Consider the following 21683-nt stretch of genomic DNA (forward strand, 5'->3'; position numbering starts at 1 on the left):
CATTTAATCGTTTATCATAAAACACTTATTTGGCTATAGCTTTTTTTTTGAATTTTTTGGTAGCTACTGCTAAAATATGAAAAAATCGACTTTGGAAATACAAATGCTGTACCAACTATGAAGTAATAAATAGATATTTTCTGCAATATTTGAAGTCCGTGGCAAGTAAAACATACCTACCGATAACAGACATTTTTACATTTTACCTACTTGGCACCCACTTCAAAATGTTGTAGAAAATATATTTATTGTTAATTTTTTTTTACCAGCAGCATTGATATTCGCTTATTTATTTGTATCGCAAGAATATCATAATAGAGAATGACAATTTCCAAATATTTTTGAAAATAAGACTTGGTTATGGTTTTTAATTCACGAAAATATTTTTCGATTGAAACCCCAGATTCAGAAAAAAGTATTTCGAAGAATATGTTAAGTTAGCTTTAATTAGAGTCACAGGTCTCCAAAACACAGCACTGCAGTAGATTTAGGTTTTACGGAGGTATTGGAGTTATTATCTCAACTCGACAAAAAAAAAAAAACAAACTTGCATGAGAGTAATTACCAAAAATGACAGTGATTTAAACAATAGAGCATAGACCCACAAGAGTTGTTTCCATGCGATTATAATGGGATAACGAGTTGGTTTGCGAAATAAATCGATTTGCTTTTACTGTTCTATAAAAATGACGGATCATAATGGATTATGTTTCGATTACCCCCGATTTATTATTATCACAATAATATAACGTACTTTAAAAAAAAATAAAGTCAGGGCAGGAAGTGCTTTTTTTAGTCCCAAACTGAGTTTAAAAATTTAATAAAAATTGACAATCTGGATATCAGTTTCATTATTGTGACTTTTGGAGTAGAGACCTTGGGACCGTGGGGCCCGGGGGCACGAGCTCTTTTTAAAGAATAATGAAAAAGGGTTATCGAGTCTACCGGTGATCCAAGAGCGGGCAGTTACCTTGGCCAACGAATTAGTTTGGCCATCCAAAGGGGCAATGCTGCCAGCATCTTAGGAACTGTGCCTCGCCGCGGTGGTTTCGAAGACGTTTCAGATTTTATTTAGTTTAACATAGTTTATTTTAGGTTCTATTTATAAAACAAATAAATTAACTGATAAGTCAAAAAAAAACAAGAAATACCAAAATTGAAATTATCGAATATATTATTGCTTGACACAACCATGGCCCGTGTAGGGTCAATATCCTTTGTCTTAAACCTTTTGATTCGCATTTTTTTAACCAGTGTAAACACAAAGAAACTGACGGTTATAGCTTATGGTGATTATAAACAGTTATTTTTCCATTGACCTAATAAAAAGGTAGGGGGACAAAAATTTTTCGTTATAAATTTGAAAATCAAGTTATGTTGTTCAAAATCATCACGCCTGTCGAAGGTCGATGTCCTTACGATCTCTACCCGCCCAAAAGGCTATACACCGATTCTTTGACCGGAGATTTTAAGCAATCCATTATTAAGTTATGATTTTTTTATGGTAGGCAGTGTTTTGTGCTTCTATGAAGTGCACGCAACATATAGTCATGGCGGTAGTACTCGAGCTCTGTTAGAAAAACTCTACTACTACTCAACATACAGAGACAGAGAGTGTTCTTGCCTTTCCTACCCTCATTACCTCGTGCAATCACATAAGCTTGCCACAAATTAGAATAAACTTTTATCATTATTAACTACTAGCTGTTGCCCGCGACTTCGTCTGCATTTGATTTTGTTTTTTGATGTGGCATTAAATTTAGTTGTAGATCTAAAAAAAAATTAAAGTATTCAGTATCGCTAAGCCTTAAATGAGGGGTTTGCTGCTGTCCGCTGAGGAGTTCTGCCCTCTATATCCAACCACAGTTTAGACAAAATTAAACACATTATAACCTTTATAGTAATAAAATATTTTTTTAAATCGGTTATAATTTGTCGGAGTTATGGTATAAAATGGTCAAACACTCATCCCCTCTCCCAAAGAAACCGAGATTAATGTCGGGATAAAAAGTATCCTTTATTACTTCTAACACTTCCGAGAATATGTGTACAAAGTTTCATGAGGATCGGTTTAGTAGTTTTTGCGTGAAAGCGTAACAAACAAACTTACATTGACATTTATAATATTAGTAGGGATTATTTTTCGCGGTTTTCTGAGTTTGTGTATATATTATCTTCTTCTTAATATATAAAAGAGAAAGTGTGTGGGTTTGTTCCGTATAGGCTCCGAAACGGCTGGACCGATTTCAATGAAACTTTCAGGGAATCTCCGGATTGACCTGGCGAGTAATCCTGTAAAGTTTGGTGACGATCGGAGCACTCCTATTTTTGAACTGTCAAACTGTCAAATACAGCTTTCATTCAAAATTTAATGATGTAAGTTTATCGTTTAAATAAAATAAAGCAAAATCTAGCCCGGCGAAGCGGGCTGGGTACGCTAGTTAATAATTAAAATAAAATAAAATAAATATACTACGACAATACACACATCGCCATCTAGCTCAAAAATAAGCGTAGCTTGTGTTATGGGCACTGAGATAGCAGATGAATATTTTTTTATGAATATAATACACATAAATACTTATAATATACAGATAAACACCCACTGAAAAACATTCATGTTCATCACACAAACACTCTCCAGTTGTGGGAATCGAACCCACGGCCTTGGACTCAGAAAGCAGGATCGCTGCCCACTGCGCCGCTCGGCCATCGATTAATACAAGTTAAATAGAATTATGAGTGTTTTTCTGAGCAAACACTACCTACTTATCGATCCGTTCGCGTGACAAAGGGATTTAATTAATGAAATCGCGTGTAGAAGTACCTACAATAAGTTATTAACCGATTGAACCTCAACTAGTAATATCGCAGTAATTCAAAACAGTTCGTTTTTTTTCCACTACATCTCCTCCTCTTCATTTTTTTTGTTATCAACATCTTACAGTTTATTTATATTAAGCTATGAAGCTAGAGCAATTCACACCCAAGCATTTTTATCGTTCAAGTATCCTTAATATTATTATCCTTAATATTTACTTTACAATGAATAATTGATAAGTCAACATCTCCTGAGGATGCTCCGGTTTCGGAGCGAAACGTGCGTAGAGGGTACATTGCCGAAGATCTGTTTGGTGTGGAGTATAAGGATTGAAGAAATACAGATTCTCCTGCTTTTCGCGGAGTATAGCATATTAAGCTTAATTTTCATAATATTCCACGCCTTCGTTTGCCTCTCCCAGGCTGCCATTGAAATGCTTCTTGTTGGACACCGGATGTTTGGCGTAAAGCGTGACCTATCCAGTTCTATTTCTACGCCATATTTGGTCAAGGATTGGGTTTCTAGCAAGCGCTCAGAGATCTGAATTGGAAATTGTTTCAGGCCAAAAGATACCAAAAATGTTATGCAGGCACTTGTTAATTAGAAGACTTGCAGAAGGCTAGCACGGGCAGGAGACAAAATGTAAAGATACAAATACATATTTAATTTAAATAAATATACGTGATATATAAGTTAGATGTTTTCGGGGGATTTAACTCTGTCGAAAGGGAAGTTAAATAACTACCGACTTAACTATCACCGTTCAACGTTTATTTTCTACTATATTTGGGCGAAAAAATAGCTTTACTCATACGCAATTCGCTAGGAAATCATTGCGAGATGCTATTCACTCTATTTTATTTGGAAGACACCCACCGAATACATATCCGCAGTTTAAAACGAATGGTACCAAGGGCATCTGAGTTACCAACGCGGACGTGATCCGAATGGTCATCGCAAGGTTAATTTCACCAGCACGTTAAAGGATTCTATAATGTATCGCATCGCTGACATGTGGACGGGGATCGAAGTTTGTTGACCTGATGTTTTTTATAATACAATTTTATTTAGAGTTAAGTCGAAATGATTTGTTACTTTAACGGATTAGCGGTACATTTTATACCGTTGGCGCAAAATATTACCTACATAAATTCATCTGACTCAGACACTGTTACAATTGGTAAAAAAGTTTCGCGGTTTTTATCGATTATACACACAATACACACATCGCCATCTATCCCCGAATTAAGCGTAGCTTGTGTTATGGGTACTAAGATGTGAATATTATTATGAATAACATACATAAATACTTATGTTAGCAAATCTGCCTTTGTGTGTACGTTTGATGAAAGAAAAAAAGGTATCTTTGTTCAGACTGGTCAAAATCTTACTAATAGGTTGGATAATAATCTCTTTATTTCGGGCAAAGCCCACAGTGATGCATTTAAAATTACAAAATTAGAGAAAAGAAATAATTAACAATATACAATTTCGAACTAAAATTAAAAATGCAATAGGTATATAGTAAAATGGCATGTCATAAATATTAAACAATAAAAATAAAAAAATCGATAAATATAAAAATTACAATGAATAAAAAATTAGAATTCATTACTTTTCGCTTCTTGTGTGTGTATGTAAACCCAGCGCTTCCAGAACGGGTTATTAAGCTTCCAGCTTTCCATCAAGTGTTTGCAAAATAATGACAGATGTTGCTTTGCAATCTAGTTGCGTTTTAAGCCGACCACCTCAGGGCGTGGGACTTCCACAAAACCTCCGTCCACCCACAGGGCAGGTATAGCCATAATGTCCCGCGTTAGATTTCCGATTGCTCTCAGTATTTCGGCGCTAAATGCACTGCTGACGGAGTCGCCTCACTGTGACATATTTGCGGATCCTTGGAACACCGTTTTTAACCATTGCCTACAGTACTGTGATAAATGTAATAGCACCATGTTTTCGGCTTTACTATTTTTTGACTTTTTGAGAAGATTGTATAATTACTAGTAGTAACTATTGTAAAGTTAATTGAATTGTTATAATTATGTTTTTGTTTCTGTTTTTATTATTGTATTTTCTTTTTTTTTTGTTCTCGTTTTATTCTGCTATGTATTTAATTAGTGTAATTGGTGTTAACCGTACTAATTGAATTAAAAAAGTAAATAAATAAATAATGTTTTTACAACATATAAAAAAAAGATTAAGTTATTAGGTACATTTGGCCATTTTCCGCTGGCATGAGGCATTTAAGTTTTATTGGGTAATAAAAACCTATTTAATATCCATAAATAGGTACCTAGCTCAGATTGCTGTGGATTGCGAAAACTGCCTTTGTTTTTTGCCACAATTATTATACGCTCTTGCAATCGTCTAGGTTTTTCGCTTGAGATGTTTCTCTGTTGTTTTATATAGAATACTATGCTATGCCAAAAACGACGATATTCATATAAGCAATTATAAACTTTTTAAATATTTTTGTCACAAAGAGCATGGCTTATTTATATATTATATCAAATAGAAAAGTATACGGCTAAACGGGTTTTTCTTAGACCGACTAAAGACCAATAGTTTCGACACCGATTGGCGCAGCGGGCAGCGACCCTGCTTTCTGAGTCCGAGGCCGTGGGTTCGATTCCCACAACTGGAAAATGTTGGTGTGATCAACATGAATGTTTTTCAGTGCGGGCGTTTATCTGTGTTTTATAGGTATTTATGTATATTATTCCTAAAAATATTCATCAGTTATTTAATGGCAATATGTTATGGCAATTTGTGTATTGTCGTAGTATATTTATTTATTTATTACTAGTTGTACCCTGCCACGCTTCGCTGTGGCACATTTTTGTGGAATGGTAGAGAAATGTGAAACAAAAAAAAAATATTTCCATATGTCAGCGAGTGTTTTTCTCGCTTTCGGCAGATGGCGCGGTCACTGGTACATCGATCGTTAAAAAAAACTGTAGTTTCGCGGTCGCGGATATGTGAATGATGCAAAAAATAGATAAAAACAATCCTTGATGCGGATTAAATATCATGCTAAAACTTCAGCTCGATCGGTGCAGAACTTTTAGAGTTTAGCGTTGAAGCGTACAAAAACCAACATAACATTTTTATATATAGATTTATTAGTTTAGTTTAGTAGTACCATTTAGTCAGTGTACGACTTGCTTTTGCGTTCTTTACAAATACCTTTATCAAAATTTAGGCTTAATTAAGGCTGAATCTTTTTATTGAAGAAATAACAAATAATTTATGCTACTCACTGAAAAGGTTGGAAGCTACCCGTGCGCCTAGTGCCTTCTCCCACTAGTGGGTTCAAGGGGAATTCGAATATACCCATACAGTGTACACCCACTGCTTTCCATAGACACAAGATTTTTTTTAATCGGATATGATTGAGCAAAGGTAGTGGTTCCGCAATTAAAAAAGTTAAAGGGCACTGACATACGTGGAACACAACAATTTCGCCAATGTAAACTCCAAAACCACGCTTCGCTCGGTCAGTGAAAATAAATAAGTTTTAATTTAAAACACTGCATGACCTGTGTATTACGCAATCGCGACCTGATTTCCAACGTATTATGGAGATAGCTACATATAACGTAAACACTTATTTTTAATGCATCGGCATTTATTATTACATCTATGATTATAAGTTAGTGGAAAAAATTACATGGTCTGATTATTTAACCAAGCAAAGTATGTTAGAAATACCGCAACTATAAAAGCAGATGGCCAAACTGATGTTACGGGTTGAACTATTGTTAAGGGCATTGTAATGGGCTGCCGTCTCCGAGCCAAATATCCTTAAGATCGGTGTAGTGATTGGTAACAAACAAATGAACAAACAAAAAAACAATAAAACAAGAAGTCAGGTAGAGAGCTTTGACCTGTACCAACAACAGTCTAGAGAATGCGAATGCCCTGCGAACCCCCGCTACTCGGCAAGATGATTCCTGTTTTAACGCCGGCTAAATCAGATTCCCCGCAACATCAGCATCTAAGTGCAAGCGTAATATTTTCCCGCCAACCATTCAACCCACAGATAATCAATAAATGTTGATAGATTTTTTCTTTTTTAAATCTCTTTTTTAATAATCTTAATCTTGTCTTTATAAACAGACTTCCAAAAAAGGAGAAAGGAGGAATGTAGAAACTACTGGATAATCTCAATTCTTGTCTTTTTTAACCGACTTACAAAAAAGGAGGAAAGAGGAATGTAGAAGCTACTGGTAGGTACTTCCCTTGCTTCTATATAAAAAAGAATACGAAGTATATGATCTATAAATAGTAACTTTGTACATTTTACTTGGCACCGATTTAGAAATTTTGTAGGAAATATATATATCTTCTTTTTAGTCGGTTTTTTTTTTTGTAAAATAGGTTTTACAACAGCATATGCACACTCTGTCCCGTTACTAAATTTATCGGTATTTTTTGGCGCGTCACGACACGATGGTATGTTTCTACCTTAATTAGTGGCGTGCATAGTTTTTGGTCAAGGTGCGCGAAAATCGAAATCATAAAACAACAATCATGATATATAATTATACCCACAATTAAGATTATTCAAATGATTTCATTAATCCCAACTAACGTTTTCCTTATCTTACTTTAATTTTGTAATTATAATTTTTATGCCTATAACTTGCCGCGCTTGGAATTAATAATCCGCGCTTTTATCGGGCTGCGTACAAAAATTATAAAAATGGAACCGTAGTACTTATTTGTCCGTACGTCAGACACAGCCGATGAGTTTATTTTTAATTTTTATTGGATCATTAAACTGGTAGCAATCAATGACATTATCATGAGAATAACATAAATAACAGAGAAAGACTTGAAGGAGGAAGATTGAAACCTTCTAGAAATGACCACTGATGAGTTCACTGACTTCTTAAGATCCTACTTTAATCGACATAAAATTTTGAATTTTATGTAATAACCAGTGTTAAAGCCTGACCAAGGAAAAAGTTACATTTGTCTACTAGGACTTCGACTTCGCATCCAAGGGCCGAGTTCGAAACTTAGCACGCACCTCAAATTTTTCTAAGTTATGTGCGTTTCAATGTTAAAATATCACTTGCTTTGAAGGAAAACATCGTGGAAGTGCACGCCTGAGAGTGTTCCATAATGTTCGTTTTCCATAATGTTATCCAGCGGGGTGGACTATGGCCTGTTCTCATTGTGGGAGGAGAACCGTGCTCTGTAGTGGGTCAGTACTGGACGGTAGATAAAATTTAATCATCTGTGGCAGTTATATTTTACAACCCTATAGATTTATTTAGTTTACCGATACTTTAATATTATTTCATGTAAATAAATAATAATAAATATACTATGTCAATACACACATAGCCATCTAGCCCCAAAGTAAGCGTAGCTTGTGTTATGGGGCCTAAGATAGCTGATGAATATTTTTATGAATCAAATACACATAAATACTTATAATATACAGATAAACACCCAGACACTGAAAAACATTCATGTTCATCACACAAGAATTTTCCAGTTGTGGGAATCGAACCCACGGCCTTGGATTCAAAAAGCAGGGTCGCTGCCCACTGCGCCAATCGGCTGTCAAAATTCTTGATGTGTTATAGATAAATATTTATTTTCTAGAAAATACGAATTATACGAAGAGGAATAAGGATTATATGATAATATATGGCTGTAATAAAAACTAAAAACAAAAAACTCCGTAGTGTTTGTATCCTCTTTGGTAGGATGGTCAGTTAATTTTAATATCACTGGCAACTGTTGTTGACAATTGAAAAAGGATTCTATTCCATTTATTCTCTTTGTCTGCGTTATATCCCCGGATTTTTTAAAATGGAATTCAAATAGTTTACATAAAGTTCCCTGTTACAGCCCAAGGAATTCACGAGTTTCACGATTAAAAAGATTAATCGTATAGGCGTGGTGAGATCAAAAGGTTAAAATAAAATTTATTCTTTTACAAATTGCCTAATAAACCATTCATGAAGTCGTATTACGAATCATTTGTGTCAGGTGTGAGCAATGACTTCATTAAACAATGAAGGTTAATTTCCTTTAAAGCTGAGTGTAAAGGTGCGTTCAGACAAGCGACCCTCTTGAGAGTCATATGGTTTTTTTTATTCCACTACAATTTATAAATAAATAAATATACTATGACAATACACACATCGCCATCTAGTCCCAAAGTAAGCGTAGCTTGTGTTATGCCTGATGAATATTTTTATAAATTATACATATAAATACTTAGAATATACATATAAACACCTAAAAACTGAAAAACATTCATGCTCATCACACAAGCATTTTCCAGTAGTGGGAATCGAACCCACGCCATTGGGCTCAGAAAGCAGTCGCTGCAAACTGCGCCAATCGGCCGTCAGCCGATTACTAAGTTAAGTTAGCCCTTGACTGCAATCTCACCTGCTTGTAAGTGATGATACAGTCTAAGATGGTAGCGGGCAAACCTGTTAGGGCGTGGGGTAGCCATAGCCCTAATCGGTTTCTACGCGACATCGCATCAGAACTCTAAATCGCATAGCGGCACGTCTTCATGGGTAAGGTGGTAACTAGCCGCGGCCAAAGCCTCCCACCAGACCAGACAAGAGAAAATTCAGAAATTATATATTCCCGAACTGCCCCAGCCGGGAATCGAACTTGGGACCTCCTACTTAAATTCACAGCGCTCACCATTGCGCCAGGGAGGTCATGGTGGACTGTTTGTTACTATTTAAGTTTTTTCTTATTTCACTATAAGTTAGCCCCTGACTGCAATCGCACTTTCCCTTTTTTTTTTTTGATTTGAGTGTTTATCGCTACCTCTGACACAATGAAGCTTATGTGGGAGTAAGCCGAGTGAGTAAGCACTAAATGGGGTACACCCGAACTAAAAACCACCACGGCATGTTTCTCTTATTCACCCGGAGAACAATCTCACCTTACCCCCTGCACGGCTTGTATGGCAAGTTCCCGGGGGAAGGATACAAAAATATCTTCTCCCACAGCTTTATCAACTCTCACAGCACTGACGCACAAGTGGAAATAATATCCAAATAATATATTTGTTATAATAAACGGGAGTCAACTTCTCCCATTCCACGTTCTGCCTGCTTTAGCAGGTTGACACGTTCATTATATCCCCTGTCTTGTTATTACCGGACAACACAAATAAAATTTTCACGACACTTTAATTAGCTTTAAGGCGAAATTAATTAATTATTTTTCTGTTTTCTTTTTTATTGATTTAATTTTTTTTATTTTTTATTTTAATTTGAATCATTATTTTCATTTAATAATCTCTAATAATAATTCTTTTATTCTTTCTACTTTTGCTTTTGACTTAATTTAATTATTTTTAACCGGACTTAAGTGATAACTGTACTCGGACAATAAACTATAATGTAAAATGATTCATGATAATACAGTGTATCGTTGGTATATCTAATGAAATAAATAAATAAAATGACATTTTCCTAGCTAGATCGATTTATCGCCCCCGAAATTTAGTATACAGGGGGTATACTAAATTTCATGAAAATCGTTGGAGCCGATTCCGACATTACAATTATATATATACAAGAATTGCTCGTTTAAAGATATAAAATTAACAAACAAAACAGATGCTTCACCTGATAGTAAGTGGAAAAGCATATTAAGCATAAACAGACTGGGAATGCAAGGAACCGATCCTATAATAATGAATGTTTAAAGGCCGACTTTGACGGCCGACTGGCGCAGTGGGCAGCGACCCTGCTTTCTGAGACCAAGGCCGTGGGTTCGATTCCCACAACTGGAAAATGTTTGTGTGATGAGCATTAAGTGTTTTTCAGTGTCTGGGTGTTTATATGTATTTTATAAGTATTTAAGTACATATTATAATTCATAAAAATATTCATCAGTCATCTTAGTACCCATAACACAAGCTACGCTTACTTTGGGGCTAAGTGGCGATGTGTGTATTGTCGTAGTATATTTATATATTTATATTTTATATTTAAAGGTAAAATGTTGATTCTGGAATACTACTGATTAGTTTGGTGCCAGTTGTTCTCGGAAAAATCTGTCATCAAAACCGGTGTTAAAGTCACTGTTAACAAAGCATATCAAGTAAGTAGGCCTACTTTTTCACAAGAAAAAACAATGTACAAAAGTCAATCGTATAACTTTCTCCACCAGTTAACCTCGGTTAAAGCAAAAAAACGTTCGTGATAGGAGGAAAAACATGGAAATAAATACGTTATATAAAAAGTATTAAAATTCAAAATTCAAAATTCATTTATTTCAAGTAGGCCTAATATAAGCACTTTTGAAACGTCAAGTCTGTCTGTTTGTAGTGATTCTACCACCGGTTCGGAAGGCAGATTCTACCGAGAAGAAGCCGGCAAGAAACTCAGCAGTTGCTCTTTTCCAACATCAACAATTTACATTTTGCATTTTAACATTCATTTTTCTATCTTGTGAGAGCTGAAAGCGGAGCCGGATGCTTCCAAGCAACCTTGTCATTATTAAATACCTAACCTTATTAAATAATAATCATACTATAATATAAAAAAAAATAAAAAAAAAAAAAATATATTACTAGTTACTTAAAACGCACAAAACTTTTCTAAGTTATGTGCGTTTTAATTAGAATATCACTTGTTTCAACGGTGCAGGAACCATCGTGAGGAAACCTGCATGCCTTAGAGTTCTACATAATGTTCCCAAAGGTGTTTGAAGTCCGCCAATCCGTACTGGGCAAGAGTGGTGGACTACGGCCTTAACCCCTTCTCATAGTGGGAGGAGACCCGTGCCCTGTAATTGGCCGGTAATATAATGATGATGATGTCGGGATGCTTTAAAAACAATAAAGAACACGGACGAAGTCGCGGCAACAGCTAGTTAGGTATGCTATCACAAACTAACCAATTCATGATTGATTTCTCTTAAGAATGTTATAGCTACCTCCATCTGACATACAAGTAGCATTAGGTACTTTAAATAACTTAGAATTCTAATCGTGTTTGAATTTCATTGCGCATTAAGTTATTGTGCAAGAACTCGGATGCTGCGAAAAGCTTTTTTAATGTGTTTTTATTCAACTACAAGTTGTCCCTTGACTGCAATCAGTTGTATGCACTTCATATATGCGCAAAAACACTGCCTACACTTTTTTATATAACTCAAATAGCATTGTACCGGACTGGTAGGTAACTAGCAATGGCGGAAGCCTCTCATCAGGAAAAACTTGGCGCGATGTTCCAAACTTAAAGCATGGAGGGTTTGGATTACAAAAGATAACGCATATTGTCTCAGAAAGTCCTTAAGGTACATAAAACCATACCAGTAGGATACCATAGTGTCGCTTCTTTAAATAAGTATCTATATAGTAGCTGACACGTGCAACTTAGTTGCACCAAATCGGTTATTACAGGAAAACAAAAAAAATGACATTTTCAAAAATGAATCCTAGCTAGATCGATTTATCGCCCCCGAAACCCCCTGTATACTAAATTTCATGAAAATCGTTGGAGCCGATTCCGAGATTTCAATTATATATATATATATATATATATATACAAGAATTGCTCGTTTAAAGATATATGATATAATAAAATGTATAAAAAATATATACGTGTATATAATATATAAAAACGTAATATTTACAGTGATCGTTGTCAATAACAAGCAATATTTTTTTTAACAAAATTAAACATACTTCTTAAATAAATGTAATATCAAACACGAATAAAGACAAGTTATATTCACAGTGATCTGTGTAAAAAACAGGAAATATTGTTTTTAAGAAAGTCAAACATATTTAATAGTCAAACACGAATTATATAAATTGTAGTATAAATCAAACTTATGTTTACAAAAATACTATGTGCTATAACTTTGGTAGGCAATGTGGGTGTGGGGCTTTTCGGGCCGTGATGTCATGTTATGTGTGATGAGCATAAGTGTTTTTCAGTGTCTGGGTGTTTATATGTATTTTCCAAGTATTTATGTATATATATTTCATAAAAATATTCATCAGTCATCTTAGTACCCATAACACAAGCTACGCTTACTTTGGGGCTAGGGGGCGATGTGTGTATTGTCGTAGTATATTTATTATTATTTTATTATTATTTTATTATTATGTGATATTTATGCGAAATCAGTAATCGCTGTTGATCGGCTGTCACTTTTTTGAAGAGTTCCGTTATCTATTAAACTCTTCATCAAATCTGTATGAAATCTAAGTACGACTTTTTCTGAATAAACTCCTTTCGAAAAGATAATTGAAAAAAACCGAATTGGTAACCTCCTCCTTTTTGAGGTGCAGTTTACAAGGGAACATAAAACTGCTAATGAATTCATTATTTTACAACAAATTACAGAATGAAATCTTTGAGATGTCTCTCAAGTTTATGTAAAAAAGGTCAGTAAAATCATATTATAATATTAAACGATAAAAAAGCTTGGGTGTGTATTTCTCTAACTTCATAGCTTAAAATTAATTTACTGTAAGAAGGTGATAAAAAAAAATACCCGGCTAAGTTTTTTGTGGGCTCTTCTTAGACCAGGACGCGTTTGGAACCGTTTTAGGTTTAAGTTCGCGGACGAAGTCATCACCATCCTCTTACAATTACTATGTAAACATATATGTATAAACGCTTCATAAGTGCCTGTGATAGGCCTACATGAATAAAGAAATTTTATATTTGAATTTCAAGAAAGTCATTAAAAAATAAATCTTCTGTTTACTTTTATTCACTATCATAGATGAAACCCTCCTGAGACAATACCTAGTCATTACCTACTAGGTGGAAGGTAAGACACCTAAATTATTTCTATATATGTAAGAGACGTAGATAAAAATAGCCAAAATTCATTCAAACTCACGTAATATATTATATTATTTGCATGGACGGATATCTTGTGTAGACACAAACGACGCGTTCTGTTTACTTTCCAAATGGACCAGTTTTAATATTTAAAGTTATATATGAAAAAAGAACAGATCACTATATAACCTTTATACGATGTAAAACCCCGATGTGTCATTAGTGATTACTCAGTGGGAGGTACGCATATTATTACTGAAGCTATAGTTAGGCTAAAAGAAAGAGAGATACAGATAAAAACCAAGTGTATAAAATTCACTTTACCTAATGTTAAACACGTGAAAACCACTGTAATACTTAATAATGAGGAACTGAAACTGGAGGATACGACAGATTTTCTAGTAATAACGTTAGATTCTAAACTTCAATGGGGCCCTCATGTAAATAATTTATCGAACAGGCTTAGTTCTGCTGCCTTTGCGGTAAAGAAGATACGCCATATGACCGACGTAGAAACTGCTAGACTGGTATATTTTAGTTACTTTCACGACATTATGTCATATGGAATTTTACTTTGGGGTAATGCTGCTGATATTAGCACTATTTTCGTGCTGCAGAAGAGGGCTGTTCGTTCTATCTACAAAATGGGTCCGAGAGAGTCATTGAGAGATAAATTTAAAGATTTGAAAATAATAACAGTGTATAGTTTTATCGAACAGGCTTAGTTCTGCTGCCTTTGCGGTAAAGAAGATACGCCATATGACCGACGTAGAAACTGCTAGACTGGTATATTTTAGTTACTTTCACGACATTATGTCATATGGAATTTTACTTTGGGGTAATGCTGCTGATATTAGCACTATTTTCGTGCTGCAGAAGAGGGCTGTTCGTTCTATCTACAAAATGGGTCCGAGAGAGTCATTGAGAGATAAATTTAAAGATTTGAAAATAATAACAGTGTATAGTCAGTACATATTTGAAAATTTAATGTACATTCATAAAAACATTTCTAAATTTAAGAAAAAATGTGATTGCAATAATTTAAACATTAGAAGTAAGAATAAACTTACAGTGCAATATACTAGGTTACATAAAATTCATAATTCGTTTAAAGGAAATTGCATACAATTCTACAACAAACTACCAATTGACATCTTGGAGATGTCTCTTAAAAAGTTCAAAGTTTGTATTAAACGTAAGCTTATAGAAAAGTCCTATTATAGTATAAAGGACTACGTAAACGATAAAAAAGCTTGGGTGTAAATTATTGCTCTAACCAGGTTGCTCTTCTAATAATTTAAAATGACATTGTGAGATAGCGATAACAAAAAAAATAAAAAAAACACCCGGCTAAGTTTGTTATGGGCTTCTTCTTAGACCGGGACGCGTTTGGAACCCTCGTAGCTTTAGTTTTAGGTTTACGAATGTGGTTATCGCCATCATCTCACTACCGTGTAATTCTTATGGACGCATCAAAAGTGCCACCTGTGGGCCTACTTGAATAAAGATATTTTTGACTTTGACTTTGACTTTGATAGATTCAAAGCTTCACTTACTTCAAGCCATAATATCACTATATTACGCTACTTCTAATATGTATTAACTGGTTGTATCTCTGTTGTAGACACAAAACGACGCGTCTTGTTTATATTCTTAATGAACATATTGATCTGTGTAAATGTATATATCTTCTCTGTATCCCCATTTAACGAGAAACCATCAAAGTGTGTTGCTACTTTAAATAGGTATTAATTATTTGCATAAAAGGATCTGTGGAATCTCCTGTGTGGACACAAATAACGCGTATTTATATTAGTTCTAAACGGACACGTTGTCATACGTACAGTGATCTGTGTAACTAAAAAGAGATTCAACTATGTATCTTCATCCGCTATAGCACCCTGATGAGTCCACAGTGATTACTAAGTAGAAGGTTGGTACATAAATTATTACTGAGGCTACAGTTAACCTGTAAGAAAGAGAGATACATCCTCAGCATCATCACTTCAATCGATTGAAGTCCACTGCTGGACATAGGTCTTTTGTAGGGAGTTCCAAAATCCAAGGTCCTGGGCCACTTGCTTCCAGCGGCTCCCAGCGACTCGTTTGATGTCGTCTGTCCACCTCCTTGCGGGGTCGCCATTCCAGCACCTTGGAACCCCAACGTCCGTCAGTTCTCCGAGCTATGTGCCCCGCCCATTTCCACTTCAGCTTTGCAACTCGCTGAGCTATTTCAGTAACTCTGGTTCTTCTGCGGAAATCTTCATTCCGGATTCGATCACGTAGAGATACTCCCAACATTACTCTCTCCATCGCCGCTGAGTGATTCTGAGCCTTCTTATGAGGCCCATATTAAGCGACCACGTTTCGGATCCGTAAGTCATCGCTGGCAACACGCACTGTTCGAAGACTTAGAGAGATACAGTTCGATTAAAAGCCTAATTTTATCAAGTCATAGCGTGTAGCGTGTACAAATGCGCATTAATTATTTGCATGAAATATCCTTTCAATGTGGAGTCTCTAGTGTAGACACCATACAAATCTTAATAACAAAACAACGCATTAAGCTTTCTATGGTAGAAACTACCAACAGGTATTGTTTACAATTCTAACATGCTGTCATATGTACAGTGATCTGTGTAAATAACAAGAGATCAACAATGTTATTATTTTATATTTATTACTTTATAATTTATTAGTTAGTTTATTATTTTATATTTATTTATTATATTTTTCTTATTTGTGCAATTTTGTTTATGTATTTGTATTAATCTATTTGTACGTAGGTTTATAATAATTTTACACCACCTGTCCGCTCTTGCTGATCTTTTCCTAATCCAAAGGTTGCCTGGCAGAGATCGCTACTAAGCGATAAGGCCACCTTTTGTATTCTAATTCTGTATTTGTATTTCTATTGCTTTTTTTTTATTTTCCTAATTTCATAGTGGTGTACAAATAAAGAGTTAAATAATAATAATAATGAATCTTTATAGTGATAACTAAGTGGATGGCACATATATTTTTAAAAAAACTACAGTTAACCTGTGCGAAAGATAGATAGACATAAATAAAAAGTCTTAATTCATTCGAGTACACAAAGTGTAGGTTGAATAGGTTTATTTTTTATTGTTTATTCTACTGCAAATTAGCCCTTGACTGCAGTGTCTCCTGGTGGTACGGTAGTCATACTCCTAATCGGTTTCTACGCGAAATCGCACCTGAACACTAAATCGCTTAGCGGCACGTCTTTTTCCGTGGTAACTAGCCACGGCCAAAGCCTCCTGATCAGAGCAGAAAAAATTCCGAAATTATAAACTCCCAAATTGGCCCTGCCGGGAATCGAACCCGGAACCTCCTTAAATTCACAGCGCACACTGTTGCGCCAAAGAAGTCGTAATTTTTAATAGGTATTAAAATTGTATGAAAGGATCTCTTGTGTAGACAAAAGCGAAGCGTATTGCTTACAATTCTAAACATACATCTTATGATATGTACAGTGATATGTGTAAATAAAATGAGATCAACTATGTATCTTTCGCCATTAAACCCTGATGAGTCAATACTTCAATAGGGGAATCTACTCACCTAGGCTATAAATATCTATGCATATTTGGAAATCTTTAAATGGCAAGTCACGATACCGTTTTAGTTCCAAATGAAAGGGCTTGGCAAATTTGACGTTTTAAAGGATTAGGCTTGGTAAAATAAATAATTATGGTTAGGTTAGGACTTCGACTTCACTTTCGGAGGGCAGAGTTCGAATCCCAGCCTCTAACTTTTCTAAGTATCTTCTCGTAATGTGCGTTTTAAACAATTAAAATATAACTTGCTTCAACGGTGAAGGAAAACATCCTGAGGAAACCTGCGTGTCTGAAAGCTCTCCGTACTGTTCCCAAAGGAGTTGGAGTGTACCTAACCGCACGTGGTGGATTACGGCCTTAACCCCTCCTCATTGGCTTCAAACGCCTTTGAGAATGTTACGGAGAACACTCATGGTTTTTTAACATGTTTTTGGAAAAAGATTATTGGTATCATTAAATAATTTGTAGTACATTACCCATAAACAAGTTTGGTGGGCCTAAGCTCTATATTTATATCTCCTCCTAAGTGGTCAGTACCCAACAGTGGGCCATTATTATAATGTTGTTGACCTACTTTTTTCACCATGATGGTAAAAATAGTAGGTAAAATATGTACGAATAGAGAAAAAAAAAAGATTATAAATCTAGCAAGATAGAAATTATATACGAGTATATGAATCAGACCGAATCGAAGTACTAGGTATACATAGGTAGGTAGGTGTTATACTGCGTCTATACAAATGTATTAAATTGTCTGTCTGTGATTTCGAAATAATTGCCTCTTATTGCGCTCAATATTATATGAGTCAAAGCATAACCTAAGAATTGATAAACGACTAAGACACCGGGAGGTACGAGTATGTTTGCTTCCTTCGAATCCATGTAGGACTGAAGTGTACCGATTTCCGGATGGACACTTGCCGATAACCACCTGAGGGGTTGCAAGGGCGTCATCGGGGGAGTGGGGCGAGCACGAAAGCTCGCCATGAGAAGAGCCCCAGGGCTCGACGACATCGGGGGGAATAAGTCTAATCCCTACTAATATTATAAATGTCAATGTAAGTTTGTTTGTTACGCTTTCACGCAAAAACTACTGAACCGATCCTCATGAAACTTTGTACACATATTCTTGGTAGTGATAGAAGTAATATAGGATACTTTCTATCCCGACATTAAGCTCGGTTCCTATGGGAGAGTGGAATAAAGTGTTTGACGATTTTTATAATTATAACCGATTTAAATAATTATTTTTGTACTATAGATGTTATAATATGTGTTTATTTTTTCCCAAACTGTGGTTGGAGACAGAGGACAGAACTCCTCAGCGGACAGCAGCAAACCCCTCATTTAAAGCTTAGCGATACTGAATACTTTAATTTTTTTTCGATCTACAACTAAATTTAATGAAACATTAAAAAACAAAATCAAACGTAGACGAAGTCACGGGCAACAGCTAGTCAAATATAATTTCACTCGTTTCTTGAAAACTATCTATTAATCTATTAACTAGTTAATAAAATATCTGGCAAATATTAATTATTTACCCACTTTATAAATTTACTGGAACAGAATAAAAGTAGTATATATGTAATATTTATGTATAGTTTTTAAAGCACTACGTAAAATACTTTATGTACGCAAACTATATGTGCAGCATAAAGAAAAAATCAAAAAGCACCATTACTTGATATCTCTAAGCAGCGTATCTTATAGAAAAGTAGGATTTAATCCAAAAATAAACTGTCAACTGGGGGGGGGGGGAAAGATTGGTGGAATCCACATACCTTTGAGATTATTACGGAGAACTCTCAAGCATGCAGGTTTTCTCATGGTGGTTTCCTTCACCGTTAAAGCAAGTGATATTTTAATAGCTTTAAATGCAAACTAAGAAAAGTTATCGGTGGGATTCGAGCTAGGCCCCCGAAAGTAAAGTCGAAGTCCTACCCACTGGGTCATCACAGCTTCCAGGTGTTTGAATGAATATATATAAAAAAAAAAACTTAAATAGGTAGTTAGATTCCTAAATATTTAAATTGTGTGTCAACGAAGACGCTGGTAACAGCTAGTTTAAAATAAATACAGAAATTGCACAATTCGTGTAAACATGATATTAATTTAAAAAAGTACAACTAGGTAGGTCTTATTTACATTAAAGCGTAAGTAGGTTAATTATATAAAGATTGGAAGAAAGGAATAATACTGCAAGGAAGTATCTTTGGTCACGGGATCATGGAAATATTAAAAAAACACTGTTCTATCATATTATTTTACTAGATTTAAATGTAAATTGTCATAAGGGACATTGCAGATTAAAAATGTATACTTCAGGCGATTCGAAAATGACAAGGAAATTTTCAAAATGAAAAAAATATCCATAAAGTTATTTTTATAGGACTACCGCGAAATAATCGTTTATCGAATCAAAAAGTGTCACTACCTTCAGTAGTAAGTTTTTAAATAATAAGTATTAAAACATACTCATGTTTCAAAGTTGATAAAAAAAAAACTACGTAAATTCCACGCGGTCATAGTGAGAGTGGACTTATCATGGTGATATTGTGCTTAGCTACCTCGCCTATACAGACAAAGTCGCTGAGAATAGCAAGTCAGTAGAACAGAATATAGAGCGTTGAAATGATTAAAGACTCACCGAAAAAAATTTAAACACGTTGCACCTCCTTTTACTTTGCGAAAAACGCCACGCACTTGCACAGTTAGCAAAAGAAAAAAATTAAAAAAAAACGAAAAACTGTCAGATTAAAGAATTTCAAAACACTTGGTAAAAAAAAGGTGAGTTCGATATTTGAATATGGCGCGCGAATTGACAGCTATTATTTTTTTCAAGATGGCGACCTGTTCCCGCCGCGACCGAGTGTTCACTAGTGTATACCGAGTCAAAGATCGCTCTCTCTCCGCGGCCGCAGAGTTAAGAAACCTTGAGAGTCGGCAAACTTCGTCAATTGTTTGCTTCTGGTCAATCGACAGATTGTTTTAGAGCTAAGTGCGCTCTTGAACAATGGTTGAAATTTGCATTTATTGCAAAAAGGGCATCTATTGTATATTTTTTTTAATACTATTAGCCGTAATTATATTATACAATATGAGATAGCGTTAGTTTTAAGCTCACTAGGATAAATTAACTCGCTTTGTGAGTGAAGAAAAACCGTAAAAAAGCTAGGGTATGAATTGCTCCGTATAGCTAATAAAGTAACATATTAAATCATTATAATAATAATAAATAAATATACTACGACAATACACACACCGCCATCTAGTCCCAAAGTAAGCGTAGCTTGTGTTATGGGTACTAAGATAACTGATGAACACTTCTATGAATAATATACATAAAAACTTATAATATACATATAAACACCCAGACACTGAAAAACATTCATGCTCTTCACACAAACACCTTCCAGCTGTGGGAATCGAACCCACGGCCTTGGACTCAGAAAGCAGGGTCGCTGCGAACTGCGCCAATCGGCCGTCAAATTGGTTTATTAGGTTTAAGGGTAAATTCAATAATCAATATATTGATTCCACAAAAGTAATTTGAAATTTTAACCTGCTCAATAGGATTTCTTAGATTCAAGATTAAGACAAAAAAAATAATAATAAAAAATGAGGAAATTATGGGAATTGAAACATTAGAGTGAGATTAGAGAAAAACTAAAAATTATTTTATTATTACCAAATTTTTTTTTTTACGCTTTTTAGAGTGTAGTTTTGCTTCTATTCAAATGTCAACTGCTGAGAACCCTTTACAAGAGACTGCTTTTCCTGAGGCTGGGGTGTTAATGGCTGAGGAGTTCTCCCAGCACTTCACCATCAGCTTTTTTATTGTGACGAGCATAAATTGCTTAGCAGCCATATACCTACCATATAATTGAAGCAACCGGTGTAATACCAATTATTGTATTGTTTCAGTGGCAATCCGTGGTATTCATAATCATACACTTGACTAGAACCACATTTTGGAAGAATATGCACGAGTTCCTTTAAAAAATACTCATATTGCTATAGGTATCAGTGGCGTGCCCTTCATACAAGCACAAAAGAACTGCTTACCCAAAACTTATTGAATAACTCATAAAGAAAAAGGATTTTTCCATCTTATGCTATCTTCCTTCTTTGTCCAGGAGCCCTTCAATAAATCTTCACCAAGTTTGAATGGGACCACCTCTGAAGTATTATGTACCAAACAAAAAAAGAATCGTCAAAATCGGTTTGTAATTGGCGGAGTAATCGAGTAAAAAATATAAGTATAAAAAAAAAACATACATTCGAATTGAGAATCTCTTTTTTTAAGTCTAGGCCAAGGAGGTCGACCAAAATACTAATATAATATAATATACAAAAAAATATAATATAACGTAATTATACAATGTGGTATGATAAAGGTCTTCAACCTTAAGAGACCAATGTCCAGCGGTGGACGTCAATCGATACATTCTTATGCCATTTCCTGTGTAC

At 34.9% G+C, this 21683-nt stretch overlaps 1 protein-coding gene across 2 annotated transcripts in view; it reads right to left on the reverse strand.

The window, feature by feature from the left end:
- The window catches only part of LOC120634408 (ABC transporter G family member 23-like), a 93243-nt gene extending 73166 nt beyond the window's left edge, over positions 1 to 20077 (reverse strand). Inside the window, exon 1 of one of the 2 annotated variants that reach the window (XM_039904942.1) lies at positions 19861 to 20077. The gene's annotated coding sequence lies outside the window, so the exon portion shown is untranslated. Of the gene's footprint in view, positions 1 to 6084; positions 6278 to 19860 lie in introns of those variants that run through there. The other variant, XM_039904943.1, reaches the window with a different exon arrangement.
- Positions 20078 to 21683: the final 1606 nt, after the last annotated feature.

The sequence above is a fragment of the Pararge aegeria genome, chromosome 23 (genome assembly GCF_905163445.1).
Source record: "Pararge aegeria chromosome 23, ilParAegt1.1, whole genome shotgun sequence".
Lineage (NCBI taxonomy): Eukaryota > Metazoa > Arthropoda > Insecta > Lepidoptera > Nymphalidae > Pararge > Pararge aegeria.